Below are 15,600 nucleotides of genomic sequence, written 5' to 3'. Positions count from 1 at the left end.
AGGAAGACTGACTCTTCCTACTGTCTATGTTTTGAGCCATTCCTGTGACAATAGTTAGAGATTCCGATGCTTCACTTCAGGTTTACTGTATCCCGCTGACTTTCTTATTGACGATGAAAAACAGAAATTGCATCGGTATTAAATAGAAAAGGCACAATGCCGACTTAAGTACAAGAAGTCTGAATCTTCTTACTGTCTATATTTTGAACCATTCCAGTGACACTAGTTATAGATTCCGATGCTTCACTTCAGGTTTACTGTATCCCTTGGACCTTCTTATTGACGATGAAACACAGAAATTGCATCGGAATTAAATACAAAAGGCACAATGCCGACTTAAATACCAGATAACTGCCTCTTCTTACTGTCTATGTTATGAACCATTCATGTGACACTAGTTATGGATTCCGATGTTTCACTTCAGGTTTACTGTATCCCTCTGACCTTCTTATTGACGATGAAACACAGAAATTGCATCGGAATTAAATACAAAATGCACAATGCCGACTTAAGTACATGTAGACTGACTCTTCCTACTGTCTATGTTTTAAACATTCCTGAGACGCTAGTTATGGATTCCGATGCTTCATTTCAGGTTTACTGTATCCCTTGGACCTTCCTATTGACGATGAAACACTGAAAGTGCATCGGAATTAAATAGAAAAGGAACAATGCTGACTTAAGTACAAGGAGACTGACTCTTCTTTATGTCTCTGTTTTGAACCATTCCTGTGACACTAGTTATAGATTCCGATGCTTCACTTCAGGTTTACTGTATCCCTCTGACCTTCTTATTGACGATGAAACACAGAAATTGCATCGGAATTTAATAGAAAAGGCCAATGCCGACTTAAGTACAAGAAGACTGACTCTTCTTACTGACTATGTTTTGAACCATTCCTGTGACACAAGTTATAGATTCCGATGCTTCACTTGAGTTTTACTGTATCCCTCTGACCTTCTTATTGACGATGAAACACAGATATTGCATCGGAATTTTATAGAAAAGGCACAATGCCGACTTAAGTACAAGAAGACTGACTCTTCTTACTGACTATGATTTGAACCATTCCTGTGACACAAGTTATAGATTCCGATGCTTCACTTCAGGTTTACTGTATCCCTTGGACCTTCCTATTGACGATGAAACACAGAAAGTGAATCGGAATTAAATTGAATAGGCACAATGCTGACTTAAGTACAAAAAGACTGACTCTTTCTACTGTCTATGTTTTGAACCAATCCTGTGACACTAGTTATAGATTCCGATGCTTCACTTCAGGTTTACTGTATCCCTTTGACCTTCTTATTGACGATGAAACACAGATATTGCATCGGAATTAAATACAAAAGGCACAATGCCGACTTAAGTACAAGAAGACTGACTCTTCTTACTGACTGTTTTGAACCGTCCTGTGACACTAGTTATAGATTCCGATGCTTCACCTCAGGTTTACTGTACCCCTCTGACCTTCTTATTGACGTTGAAACACAGATATTGCATCGGAATGAAATACAAAAGGAACAATGCCGACTTAAGTACAGGAAGACTGACTCTTCTTACCGTCTATGTTTTGAACCATTCCTGTGACGCAAGTTACAGATTCCGATGCTTCACTTCAGGTTTACTGTATCCCTCTGACCTTCTTATTGACGATGAAACACTGAAATTGCATCGGAATTAAATAGAAAAAGCACAATGCCGACTTAACTCCAAGAAGACTGACTCTTCTTACTGACTATGGTATTAACCATTCCTGCGACACAAGTTATAGATTCCGTTGCTTCACTTCAGGTTTACTGTATCCCTTGGACGTTCTTATTGACGATGAAACCCAGAAATTACATCGGAATTAAATACAAAAGGCACAATGCCGACTTAAGTACAAGAAGACTGACTCTTCGTACAGACTATGTTTTGAACCATTCCTGTGACACTAGTTATAGATTCCGATGCTTCACTTCAGGTTTACTGTATCCCTCTGATCTCCTTATTTACGATGAAACACAGAAATTGCATCGGAATTAAACAGAAAAGGCACAATGCCGACTTAAGTACAAGAAGACTGACTCTTCTTACTGTCTATGATTTGAACCATTCCTGTGACACTAGTTATAGATTCCGATGCTTCACTTCAGGTTTACTGTATCCCTTGGACGTTCTTATTGACGATGAAACCAAGAAATTGCATCGGAATTAAATACAAAAGGCACAATGCCGACTTAAGTACAAGAAGACTGACTCTTCTTACTGACTATGATTTGAACCATTCCTGTGACCCTAGTTACAGATTCCGATGCTTCACTTCAGGTTTACTGTATCCCTCTGACCTTCTTGTTGACGATGAAACACAGAAATTGCATCGGAATTTAATAGAAAAGGCACAATGCCGACTTAAGTACAAGAAGACTGACTCTTCTTACTGACTATGTTTTGAACCATTCCTGTGACACAAGTTATAGATTCCGATGCTTCACTTCAGGTTTACTGTATCCCTTGGACGTTCTTATTGACGATGAAACCCAGAAATTACATCGGAATTAAATACAAAAGGCACAATGCCGACTTAAGTACAAGAAGACTGACTCTTCGTACAGACTATGTTTTGAACCATTCCTGTGACACTAGTTATAGATTCCGATGATTCACTTCAGGTTTACTGTATACCTTGGACCTTCTTATTGACGATGAAACACAGAAATTGCATCGGAATTATATAGAAAAGCCACAATGCTGACTTAAGTACAAGAAGACTGACTCTTCTTACTGACTATGTTTGGAATTATTCCTGTGACACTAGTTATAGATTCCGATGCTTCACTTGAGTTTTACTGTATCCCTCTGACCTTCTTATTGACGATGAAACACAGATATTGCATCGGAATTTTATAGAAAAGGCACAATGCCGACTTAAGTACAAGAAGACTGACTCTTCTTACTGACTATGTTTTGAACCATTCCTGTGACACAAGTTATAGATTCCGATGCTTCACTTCAGGTTTACTGTATCCCTTGGACGTTCTTATTGACGATGAAACCCAGAAATTGCATCGGAATTAAATACAAAAGGCACTATGCCGACTTAAGTACAAGAAGACTGACTCTTCGTACAGACTATGTTTTGAACCATTCCTGTGACACTAGTTATAGATTCCGATGATTCACTTCAGGTTTACTGTATCCCTTGGACCTTCTTATTGACGATGAAACACAGAAATTGCATCGGAATTATATAGAAAAGGCACAATGCCGACTTATGTACAAGAAGACTGACTCTTCTTACTAACTATGTTTGGAATTATTTCTGTGACACTAGTTATAGATTCCGATGCTTCACTTGAGTTTTACTGTATCCCTCTGACCTTCTTATTGACGATGAAACACAGATATTGCATCGGAATTTTATAGAAAAGGCACAATGCCGACTTAAGTACAAGAAGACTGACTCTTCTTACTGACTATGATTTCAACCATTCCTGTGACACTAGTTACAGATTCCGATGCTTCACTTCAGGTTTACTGTATCCCTCTGACCTTCTTATTGACGATGAAACACAGAAATTGCATCGGAATTAGAAAGAGAAGGCACAATGCCGACTTAAGTACAAGAAGACTGATTCTTCTTGCTGACTGTTTTGAACCATTCCTGTGACACTAGTTATTGATTCCGATGATTCACTTCAGGTTAACTGTATCCCTCTGACCTTCTTATTGACGATGAATCACAGAAATTGCATCGGAATTAAATACAAAAGGCACAATGCCGACTTAAGTACAAGAAGACTGACTCTTCCTACTGTGAATGCTTTGAACCATTCCTGTGACACTAGATATAGATTCCGATGCTTTACTTCAGGTTTACAGTATCCCTTGGACGTTCTTACTGACGATGAAACACAGATATTGCATCGGAATTAAATAGAAAAGGCACAATGCCGACTTAAGTACAAGAAGACTGACTCTTCTTACTGTCTATGATTTGAACCATTCCTGTGACACTAGTTATAGATTACGATGCTTCACATCAGGTTTACTGTATCCCTTGGACCTTCTTATTGACGATGAAACACAGAAATTGCATCGGAATTAAATAGAAAAGGGACAATGCCTACTTAAGTACAAGAAGACTGACTCTTCTTACAGTCTAAGCTTTGAACCATTCCTGTGACGCTAGTTACAGATTCCGGTGCTTCACTTCAGGTTTACTGTATCCCTCTGACCATCTTATTAACGATGAAACACAGAAATTGCATCGGAATTAAATAGAAAAGGCACAATGCCGACTTAGGTACAGGAAGACTGACTCATCCTACTGTCTATGTTTTGAGCCATTCCTGTGACACTAGTTAGAGATTCCGATGCTTCACTTCAGGATTACTGTATCCCGCTGACTTTCTTATTGACGATGAAAAACAGAAATTGCATCGGTATTAAATAGAAAAGGCACAATGCCGACTTAAGTACAAGAAGTCTGACTCTTCTTACTGTCTATATTTTGAACCATTCCTGTGACACTAGTTATAGATTCCGATGCTTCACTTCAGGTTTACTGTATCCCTTGGACCTTCTTATTGACGATGAAACACAGAAATTGCATCGGAATTAAATACAAAAGGCACAATGCCGACTTAAATACCAGATAACTGCCTCTTCCTACTGTCTATGTTATGAACCATTCATGTGACACTAGTTATGGATTCCGATGTTTCACTTCAGGTTTACTGTATCCCTCTGACCTTCTTATTGACGATGAAACACAGAAATTGCATCGGAATTAAATACAAAATGCACAATGCCGACTTAAGTACATGTAGACTGACTCTTCCTACTGTCTATGTTTTAAACATTCCTGAGACGCTAGTTATGGATTACGATGCTTCATATCACGTTTACTGTATCCCTTGGACCTTCTTATTGACGATGAAACACTGAAAGTGCATCGGAATTAAATAGAAAAGGAACAATGCTCACTTAAGTACAAGGAGACTGACTCTTCTTTATGTCTCTGTTTTGAACCATTCCTGTGACACTAGTTATAGATTCCGATGCTTCACTTCAGGTTTACTGTATCCCTCTGACCTTCTTATTGACGATGAAACACAGAAATTGCATCGGAATTTAATAGAAAAGGCACAATGCCGACTTAAGTACAAGAAGACTGACTCTTCTTACTGACTATGTTTTGAACCATTCCTGTGACACAAGTTATAGATTCCGATGCTTCACTTCAGGTTTACTGTATCCCTTGGACGTTCTTATTGACGATGAAACCCAGAAATTGCATCGGAATTAAATACAAAAGGCACAATGCCGACTTAAGTACAAGAAGACTGACTCTTCGTACAGACTATGTTTTGAACCATTCCTGTGACACTAGTTATAGATTCCGATGATTCACTTCAGGTTTACTGTATACCTTGGACCTTCTTATTGACGATGAAACATAGAAATTGCATCGGAATTATATAGAAAAGGCACAATGCCGACTTAAGTACAAGAAGACTGACTCTTCTTACTGACTATGTTTGGAATTATTCCTGTGACACTAGTTATAGATTCCGATGCTTCACTTGAGTTTTACTGTATCCCTCTGACCTTCTTATTGACGATGAAACACAGATATTGCATCGGAATTTTATAGAAAAGGCACAATGCCGACTTAAATACAAGAAGACTGACTCTTCTTACTGACTATGATTTGAACCATTCCTGTGACACAAGTTATAGATTCCGATGCTTCACTTCAGGTTTACTGTATCCCTTGGACGTTCTTATTGACGATGAAACCCAGAAATTGCATCGGAATTAAATACAAAAGGCACAATGCCGACTTAAGTACAAGAAGACTGACTCTTCGTACAGACTATGTTTTGAACCATTCCTGTGACACTAGTTATAGATTCCGATGATTCACTTCAGGTTTACTGTATCCCTTGGACCTTCTTATTGACGATGAAACACAGAAATTGCATCAGAATTATATAGAAAAGGCACAATGCCGACTTAAGTACAAGAAGACGGACTCTTCTTACTGACTATGTTTGGAATTATTCCTGTGACACTAGTTATAGATTCCGATGCTTCACTTGAGTTTTACTGTATCCCTCTGACCTTCTTATTGACGATGAAACACAGATATTGCATCGGAATTTTATAGAAAAGGCACAATGCCGACTTAAGTACAAGAAGACTGACTCTTCTTACTGACTATGATTTGAACCATTCCTGTGACACTAGTTACAGATTACGATGCTTCACTTCAGGTTTACTGTAACCCTCTGACCTTCATATTGACGATGAATCACAGAAATTGCATCGGAATTAAATACAAAAGGCACAATGCCGACTTAAGTACAAGAAGACTGACTCTTCTTACTGACTATGATTTGAACCATTCCTGTGACCCCAGTTATAGATTCCGATGCTTCACTTCAGGTTTACTGTATCCCTCTGACCTTCTTGTTGGCGATGAAACACAGAAATTGCATCGGAATTAAATACAAAAGGCACAATGCCGACATAAGTACTTGTCGACTGACTCTTCCTACTGCCTATGATTTGAAACATTCCTGTGACACTACTTATAGATTCCGATGCTTCATTTCAGGTTTACTGTATCCCTTGGACCTTCCTATTGACGATGAAACACAGAAAGTGAATCGGAATTAAATTGAATAGGCACAATGCTGACTTAAGTACAAAAAGACTGACTCTTTCTACTGTCTATGTTTTGAATCAATCCTGTGACATTAGTTATAGATTCCGATGCTTCACTTCAGGTTTACTGTATCCCTGTGACCTTCTTATTGACGATGAAACACAGAAATTGCATCGGAATTAAATACAAAAGGCACAATGCCGACTTAAGTACAAGAAGACTGACTCTTCTTACTGACTGTTTTGAACTGTCCTGTGACACTAGTTATAGATTCCGATGCTTCACCTCAGGTTTACTGTACCCCTCTGACCTTCTTATTGACGTTGAAACACAGATATTGCATCGGAATTAAATACAAAAGGAACAATGCCGACTTAAGTACAGGAAGACTGACTCTTCTTACAGTCTATGTTTTGAACCATTCCTGTGACGCAAGTTACAGATTCCGATGCTTCACTTCAGGTTTACTGTATCCCTCTGACCTTCTTATTGACGATGAAACACTGAAATTGCATCGGAAGTAAATAGAAAAAGTACAATGCCGACTTAAGTCCAAGAAGACTGACTCTTCTTACTGACTATGGTTTTAACCATTCCTGCGACACAAGTTATAGATTCCGTTGCTTCACTTCAGGTTTACTGTATCCCTCTGACCTCCTTATTTACGATGAAACACAGAAATTGCATCGGAATTAAACAGAAAAGGCACAATGCCGACTTAAGTACAAGAAGACTGACTCTTCTTACTGTCTATGATTTGAACCATTCCTGTGACACTAGTTATAGATTCCGATGCTTCACTTCAGGTTTACTGTATCCCTTGGACGTTCTTATTGACGATGAAACCAAGAAATTGCATCGGAATTAAATACAAAAGGCACAATGCCGACTTAAGTACAAGAAGACTGACTCTTCGTACAGACTATGCTTTGAACCATTCCTGTGACACTAGTTGTTGTGTCGGTATCTGGGCCGACACCGTGAAGTTGAGATGGCTGAAAATGCACGCAAGACTAAAGCAGACGGGCGTGAAGTACTGGAACAGGATACGTAATTAATGTTAGGAAGACAAGTACGTAGCTTGATTAATACTTATCTTTAATATCATTGAGGTACATCGATCTTGACGATACACAGAAGACTTTAAGTACAATCACTGTATGGCTAATGGCGCCTTGCTAGTTCGTAGCCATTAACTTAGCTGATGGCTATTCTGTCTCTCGGCTAATGAGAGAGAAAGGCTTCGTACATCTGGTCGGTAGCTAGGTTCTCGTACAACTGGGGCGAGTGCTCTCTCGTATCACGAGACCTGCCTTGGTGGTGGCGCTAGGTCTGCGATTACACAGTGGCGACACGCGGGTCCGACATGTACTAAATGGACCGCGGCCGATTTAAGCTACCACCTAGCAAGTGTGGTGTCTGGCGGTGACACCACATTCCTCCCCCGCAAATCGGCGAACGGCCGTGTGATAAGGCTTCCGCCCGCCGTGGGGAGGACCACATGTTGACGTATGCGATGAGGTGGGGAGCCTAACAACAGGCGAGGCTGTGCCACCAGCACCCGGCCATCCGGTCCGAGGAGAGCTAGGAAACGCCTGAAAAACTAGTCCAGGGTGCACGTCAACATGCGGTGTATGCGCCCGTAAAGAGACAGGAGGGACCGAAGGATCAACCTCCATTGCGTCGGGGTAGCCGACGCGCGATGACGTCATGTGGTCCGGAGCGGGCGGGAGGTCCATGGCGGAGGACAGCTGGTCACGGGAAGCGAACGGCGGCGCGTGACCCTGGGAGGCGCTTGGCGGCGGCAACGAAGCGTCGAATGCGGGCGGCGCCGGCGGGAGAACAAGCGGCGGCGGCGGCGGCTGCTGCTGCTGCGGCGGCGGCGGCGCGTCGCCATGGGGCAAAATGGAAGGCATCGTCGGTAACACCTGGGGATGAGGCGAGCCAGTAGATGGGTCCCCAGGGCGCTGACCGGACGGCACCGTCGCTGAAAGCAGACGGGGAGCGGCAGAACCCGAGCGACGACAGAGGCGCAGCTGATTGAGATGCCGACGCACCTCACCAGAGGCCCCCAAAACCAAATACATCGCGCGGCCGAGGCAGCGAAGAATGCGCCCTGCGAGCCAACGCCGTGAACCTCGATAGTTGCGATAAAATACAACGTCGCCTGGAGCAAAAGCAGGAGTCTGCCGCTGCACAGGAACCTGATGCGGCGGATGCAGCAAAGACATCAAGGTGCGATGAGGACGACCGTGGAGCAACTCAGCCGGCGAGCGACCATCTCGGGGCTGAGAGCGATACGAAGACAAAAAGAGCAACAATGCGTCCTCCCGAGAATGCGACTCTGTCAATTTCAGCATCTGTGACTTGAAAGTCCGGACCAATCGTTCAGCGGCACCGTTGGACTGAGGCGAAAACGGCGCGGATGTCAGATGTTGAATACCATTGGCCTGGCAGAATGACTGAAATTCTGCGGACATGAACTGTGGGCCATTGTCGGAAACAATAGTCTGCGGAAGACCTTCAATGCAAAAGATAGCAGACAACGCTTGGATGGTGGCGGAGGACGTCGTGGAAGACATCCGGACAACAAAAGGAAAATTACTGAAGGCGTCGACCAGAACCAACCATCGAGCATTCCAGAATGGACCAGCAAAATCAATGTGCAAGCGTTGCCAAGGGGAAGTGGCTTTTGGCCACGCAAAGACTTTCCGCGGCGGTGCGGACTGTTGTTCGGCACACGCCGGGCACGAAGAACACATATTCGTAATCGCAGCATCGATTCCGAACCAAGTACAGTGCTGACGAGCAAGTTGTTTCGTTCGCACTATACCCCAATGTCCTTGGTGAAGAAGCCGTAAAACAGAGGACTGTAACGAACGTGGGACCACGACTCTGGACTGTTCATTATCAGAACGCAACAACAAAACACCACGTCGAACAAAAAGTCTCTCCTTGTGAGCAAAAAATCGGCGAACCAACGGAACCTCGATCCGAGACTTTGACAAAGGCCATTGCGTAGCAACAAAACGTAAAACAGTAGCAAGGACAGGGTCAGCAGCTGTGGCTGTAGCGACACGACGAAAATCAATCGGAAACGATTCGACCACTTCATCGGTTTCCGAATCAATGAACATGCAAGCAAGTTCGGAAGAATCGAATGCTTTATCCTCAGCAACAGGCAAACGGGACAACGCATCGGCGTTTCCGTGCTTAGCAGTGGACCGATACAAGATATCGTAGCGGTACTGCGAGAGGAAAATAGACCAGCGAATGAATTTCTGCGCTGTACGTGGAGGTACAGGCTTGGTCGGATGAAAAAGCGATGTCAAAGGTTTGTGGTCTGTGATGATGGTAAAGTGACGACCATACAAGAAATCATGGAACTTAGTAACACCAAACACGAGAGCCAAAGCTTCTTTCTCTATCTGTGAATAATTTCTTTGCGCAGACGAGAGCAATTTGGACGCAAAGGCAATAGGGCGATCATGGGAGCCCACTTTGTGCGCAAGCACAGCACCGATCCCGAAATCCGATGCATCTACCATCAACAAAAGGGGTTTCTGGGGATCGAAAGGCGTGAGGCAAGTATTAGAAAGCAACGCCAATTTCAACTGGCGAAAGGCGCGTTCGCATTCCGTCGTCCAGACGAACGGCACACCTGTACGGCGTAAGCGATGAAGCGGAGCTGAAATGAAAGAGGCATTGCGCACATTCACTCACACCTTGTGATTCTACATTGTTCAATGTTCTTGCGACCTCCTGACGCAATGCGTGGGGAACATTGCGCGCTCTGAAAAATTTCGGTTGCGCGTTTCCTTCCAGTTCCAAATGTGCTTCATAGTTTTTAGCGCAACCTAAGCCCGGTGCAAAAATGTCTGCAAATTCTGCACATACACTAGAAACACTGTCTGAAGGCACAGTTTGATTCACAGATAGCACCTGATTTACAATAGACATGTTAAACAACTGAAACAACTCTAGACCAAACAAGTTCACTGCAGAAGAAGAACGAAGAACGTAAAATGACACAAGTTTTGTTTGTCCCTTGTATGTCGCAAGAAGGCTGCACTGTCCTAACACAGGAATTGTCTGTCCGGAATATGTAGTTAGCTTAACATTTGCGGAACGCAACGGAGGTTTGCCCAGTTGTTTGTACGTGTCATGATTGAGCAATGAAACTGCAGCTCCGGTATCGAGCTGGAATGGTATCACTTTGCCTTCAAAGTCTAAGTCCACAAAAAGTTTATTGTCCTGCTGACGACAAGAGCGACTGTTTTGTGCAATTGGAACAGACACTGGTACAGAATCACTTGCTAATTGACGTGATTTCCGGCGACGTCGACGCACAGTTTTTGTGGGACGATCACAGTTACTGTTAGAGAAAGTGTCACTGGACGAAGTGGAATTAACGACATGAATGTCCATAGGCGAAGGTCCACGAGCCTGAGTGTCCTTGGTTCGATTCCGGCGCGAAGCAAAGGGCCTGGAATGATTGTGATTGTCTGATCTGAGCTTTTTCTGGCAAACACTTTGAACATGTCCTTTCTTATTGCAGAAAAAGCAAATAGCTCGGCGTGACGGGCAATGTTCACGCGAATGTCTAGTAGCACACCGCGGGCACGATTTCACTACATTTGTATGCTGGCGCGGCACACGTGGCTTAGCGCGCGGCGGCAGCTGCGTTTGTTTGTGCGATGGCAGTTGGGCGGACGTGCGCGAGGCCCGGTTACCGGGCCGCGCAGCGCGTCCAGCGGGCCGGTTAATGTTACACACGGCTGGCGAAGTTTCAAAAGATTCCTGAGCACAGTCAAGTGTGTCCTGTCTATCCAATATGTCTATCACTTGTTGAAGGGAGGGATTAACTAGTTTCAAAATTTGCTCCCGTATGCGAACATCAGAAACGTTCTGTGCAATTGCATCACGCACCATTGTATCTGAATAAGAAAGACCACAGTCACATTCAAAAGCACAGTCCCTAGTAAGTCCTTGCAATGTTGCTACCCACTCCCTATTAGTTTGACCGGCCGTACGTTTTGTACGAAAGAACGTATACCGTTTTGCAACCACATTAACTGTTTCTTTGAAATAGGCATCTAATGCAGACAAAATTTCCTCGTAGGACAGAGTTGCTACGTCGCGTCGTGGAAACAATTTCACTATCACACGGTAGGTGGACACACCGACACAAGAAAGCAAAAACGGCTGCCGCTCTTTACCTTGAATTCTGTAGGCTGCTAGATGAAAGTTGAACTGGCGAGACCACTCGTGCCAGGTCTCATCGGCTGCCACGTATGGTCGAAAGGGAGGTGCAACAGCGTTTAGTGGCAGCGGTAGCGAAGAAGCGGCGGCGGCCGCATCGGTTTGAATGGTACGTTGACCCTGGACGAGCTGTCCAAGGGCATCCAGTAATGCCTGCGTCTGCTGATACTGCAAGCGATAAAATTCGGACAGTACATCTGGAGAATGTGGCGAAGCCATGACACAATTAAATGTAAGCAATCAGAAAGAACACTTTAAATCGTCGCCAATGTTGTGTCGGTATCTGGGCCGACACCGTGAAGTTGAGATGGCTGAAAATGCATGCAAGACTAAAGCAGACGGGCGTGAAGTACTGGAACAGGATACGTAATTAATGTTAGGAAGACAAGTACGTAGCTTGATTAATACTTATCTTTAATATCATTGAGGTACATCGATCTTGACGATACACAGAAGACTTTAAGTACAATCACTGTATGGCTAATGGCGCCTTGCTAGTTCGTAGCCATTAACTTAGCTGATGGCTATTCTGTATCTCGGCTAATGAGAGAGAAAGGCTTCGTACATCTGGTCGGTAGCTAGGTTCTCGTACAACTGGGGCGAGTGCTCTCTCGTATCACGAGACCTGCCTTGGTGGTGGCGCTAGGTCTGCGATTACACAGTGGCGACACGCGGGTCCGACATGTAATAAATGGACCGCGGCCGATTTAAGCTACCACCTAGCAAGTGTGGTGTCTGGCGGTGACACCACACTAGTTATAGATTCCGATGATTCACTTCAGGTTTACTGTATCCCTTGGACCTTCTTATTGACGATGAAACACAGAAATTGCATCGGAATTATATAGAAAAGGCACAATGCCGACTTAAGTACAAGTAGACTGACTCTTCTTACTGACTATGTTTGGAATTATTCCTGTGACACTAGTTATAGATTCCGATGCTTCACTTGAGTTTTACTGTATCCCTCTGACCTTCTTATTGACGATGAAACACAGATATTGCATCGGAATTTTATTGAAGAGGCACAATGCCGACTTAAGTACAAGAAGACTGACTCTTCTTACTGACTATGATTTGAACCATTTCTGTGACACTAGTTATAGATTCCGATGCTTCACTTCAGGTTTACTGTATCCCTTGGACGTTCTTATTGACGATGAAACACAGAAAGTGAATCGGAATTAAATTGAAAAGGCACAATGAACCAATCCTGTGACACTAGTTATAGATTCCGATGCTTCACTTCAGGTTTACTGTATCCCTCTGACCTTCTTATTGACGATGAAACACAAAAAATTGCATCGGAATTAAATACAAAAGGCACAATGCCGACTGAAGTACAAGAAGACTGACTCTTCTTACTGACTGTTTTGAACCGTCCTGTGACACTAGTTATAGATTCGGATGCTTCACCTCAGGTTTACTGTACCCCTCTGACCTTCTTATTGACGTTGAAACACAGATATTGCATCGGAATTAAATACAAAAGGAACAATGCCGACTTAAGTACAAGAAGACTGACTCTCCTTACTGTCTATGATTTGAACCATTCCTGTGACACTAGATATAGATTCCGTTGCTTCACTTCAGGTTTACTGTATCCCTCTGACCTTCTTATTGACGATGAAACACTAAAATTGCATCGGAATTAAATAGAAAAAGCACAATGCCGACTTAAGTACAAGAAGACTGACTCTTCTTACTGACTATGATTTGAACCATTCCTGTGACGCTAGTTATAGATTCCGATGCTTCACTTCAGGTTTACTGTATCCCTTGGACCTTCTTATTGGCGATTAAACACAGAAATTGCATCGGAATTAAATAGAAAAGGCACAATGCCGACTTAAGTACAAGAAGACTGGCTCTTCTTACTGTCTATGTTTGGAACCATTCCTGTGAAACTAGTTATAGATTCCGCTGCTTCACTTCAGGTGTACTAAATCCCTTGGACCTTCTTATTGACGATGAAACACAGAAATTGCATCGGAATTAAATACAAAATGCACAATGCCGACATAAGTACAAGGAGACTGACTTTTCTTACTGACTATGTTTTGAACCATTCCTGTGACACTAGTCGTAGATTCCGATGCTTCACTTCAGGTTTACTGTATCCCTCTGACCTTCTTATTGACGATGAAACACAGAAATTGCATCGGAATTAAATACAAAAGGCACTATGCCGACTTAAGTACATGTAGAGTGACTCTTCCTACTGTCTATGTTTTGAAACATTCCTGTGTCCTTAGTTATAGATTCCGATGCTTCATTTCAGGTTAACTGTATCCCTTGGACCATCTTATTGACGATGAAACACAGAAAGTGCATCGGAATTAAATAGAAAAGGCACAATGCCGACTTAAGTACAAGAAGACTGAATCTTCCTACTGTCTATGTTTGGAACCATTCCTGTGACACTAGATATAGTTTCCGATGCTTCACTTCAGGTTTACTGTATCCCTTGGATCTTCTTATTGACGATGAAACACAGATTGTGCATCGGAGTTAAATACAAAAGGCACAATGCCGACTTAAGTACAAGAAGACTGACTCTTCCTACTGTCTATGTTTTGAACCATTCCCGTGACACTAGTTATTGATTCCGATGCTTCACTTCAGGTTTACTATATCCCTCTGACCTTCTTTTTGACGATGAAACACAGAAATTTGTTCGGACTTAAATACAATAGGTACAATGCCGACTTAAGTACAAGAAGACTGACTCTTCTTACTGTCTATGTTTTGAATCATTCCTGTGACACTAGTTACAGATTCCGATGCTTCACTTCAAATTTACTGTATCCCTTGGACCTTCTTATTGACGATCAAACACAAAAATTGCATCGGAATTAAATACAAAGGGCACTATGCCGACTTCAGTACAAGAAGACTGACTCTTCTTACTGACTGTTTTAACCATTCCTGTGACACTAGTTATAGATTCGGATGCTTCACTTCAGGTTTACTGTATCCCTCTGACCTTCTTATTTACGATGAAACACAGAAATTGCATCGGAATTAAACAGAAAAGGCACAATGCCGACTTAAGTACAAGAAGACTGACTCTTCTTACTGTCTATGATTTGAACCATTCCTGTGACACTATATATAGATTCCGATGCTTCACTTCTGGTTTACTGTATCCCTTGGCCGTTCTTATTGACGCTGAAACCCAGAAATTGCATCGGAATTAAATACAAAAGGCACAATGCCGACTTAAATACAAGAAGACTGACTCTTCGTACAGACTATGCTTTGAACCATTCCTGTGACACTAGTTATAGATTCCGATGATTCACTTCAGGTTTACTGTATCCCTTGGACCTTCTTATTGACGATGAAAAACAGAAATTGCATCGGAATTATATTGAAAAGGCACAATGACGACTTAAGTACAAGAAGACTGACTCTTCTTACTGACTATGTTTGGAATTATTCCTGTGACACTAGTTATAGATTCAGATTTTTCACTTCAGTTTTACTGTATCCCTCTGACCTTCTTATTGACGATGAAACACAGAAATTACATCGGAAGTTTTTAGAAAAGGCACAATGCCGACTTAAGTACAAGAAGACTGACTCTTCTTACTGACTATGATTTCAACCATTCCTGTGACACTAGTTATAGATTCCGATGCTTCACTTCAGGTTTACTGTATCCCTCTGACCTTCT

This window comes from Schistocerca serialis, unplaced genomic scaffold, assembly GCF_023864345.2.
Source record: "Schistocerca serialis cubense isolate TAMUIC-IGC-003099 unplaced genomic scaffold, iqSchSeri2.2 HiC_scaffold_1417, whole genome shotgun sequence".
In the NCBI taxonomy this organism is placed as follows: Eukaryota; Metazoa; Arthropoda; class Insecta; order Orthoptera; family Acrididae; genus Schistocerca; species Schistocerca serialis.
This window is presented reverse-complemented; position numbering follows the sequence as displayed.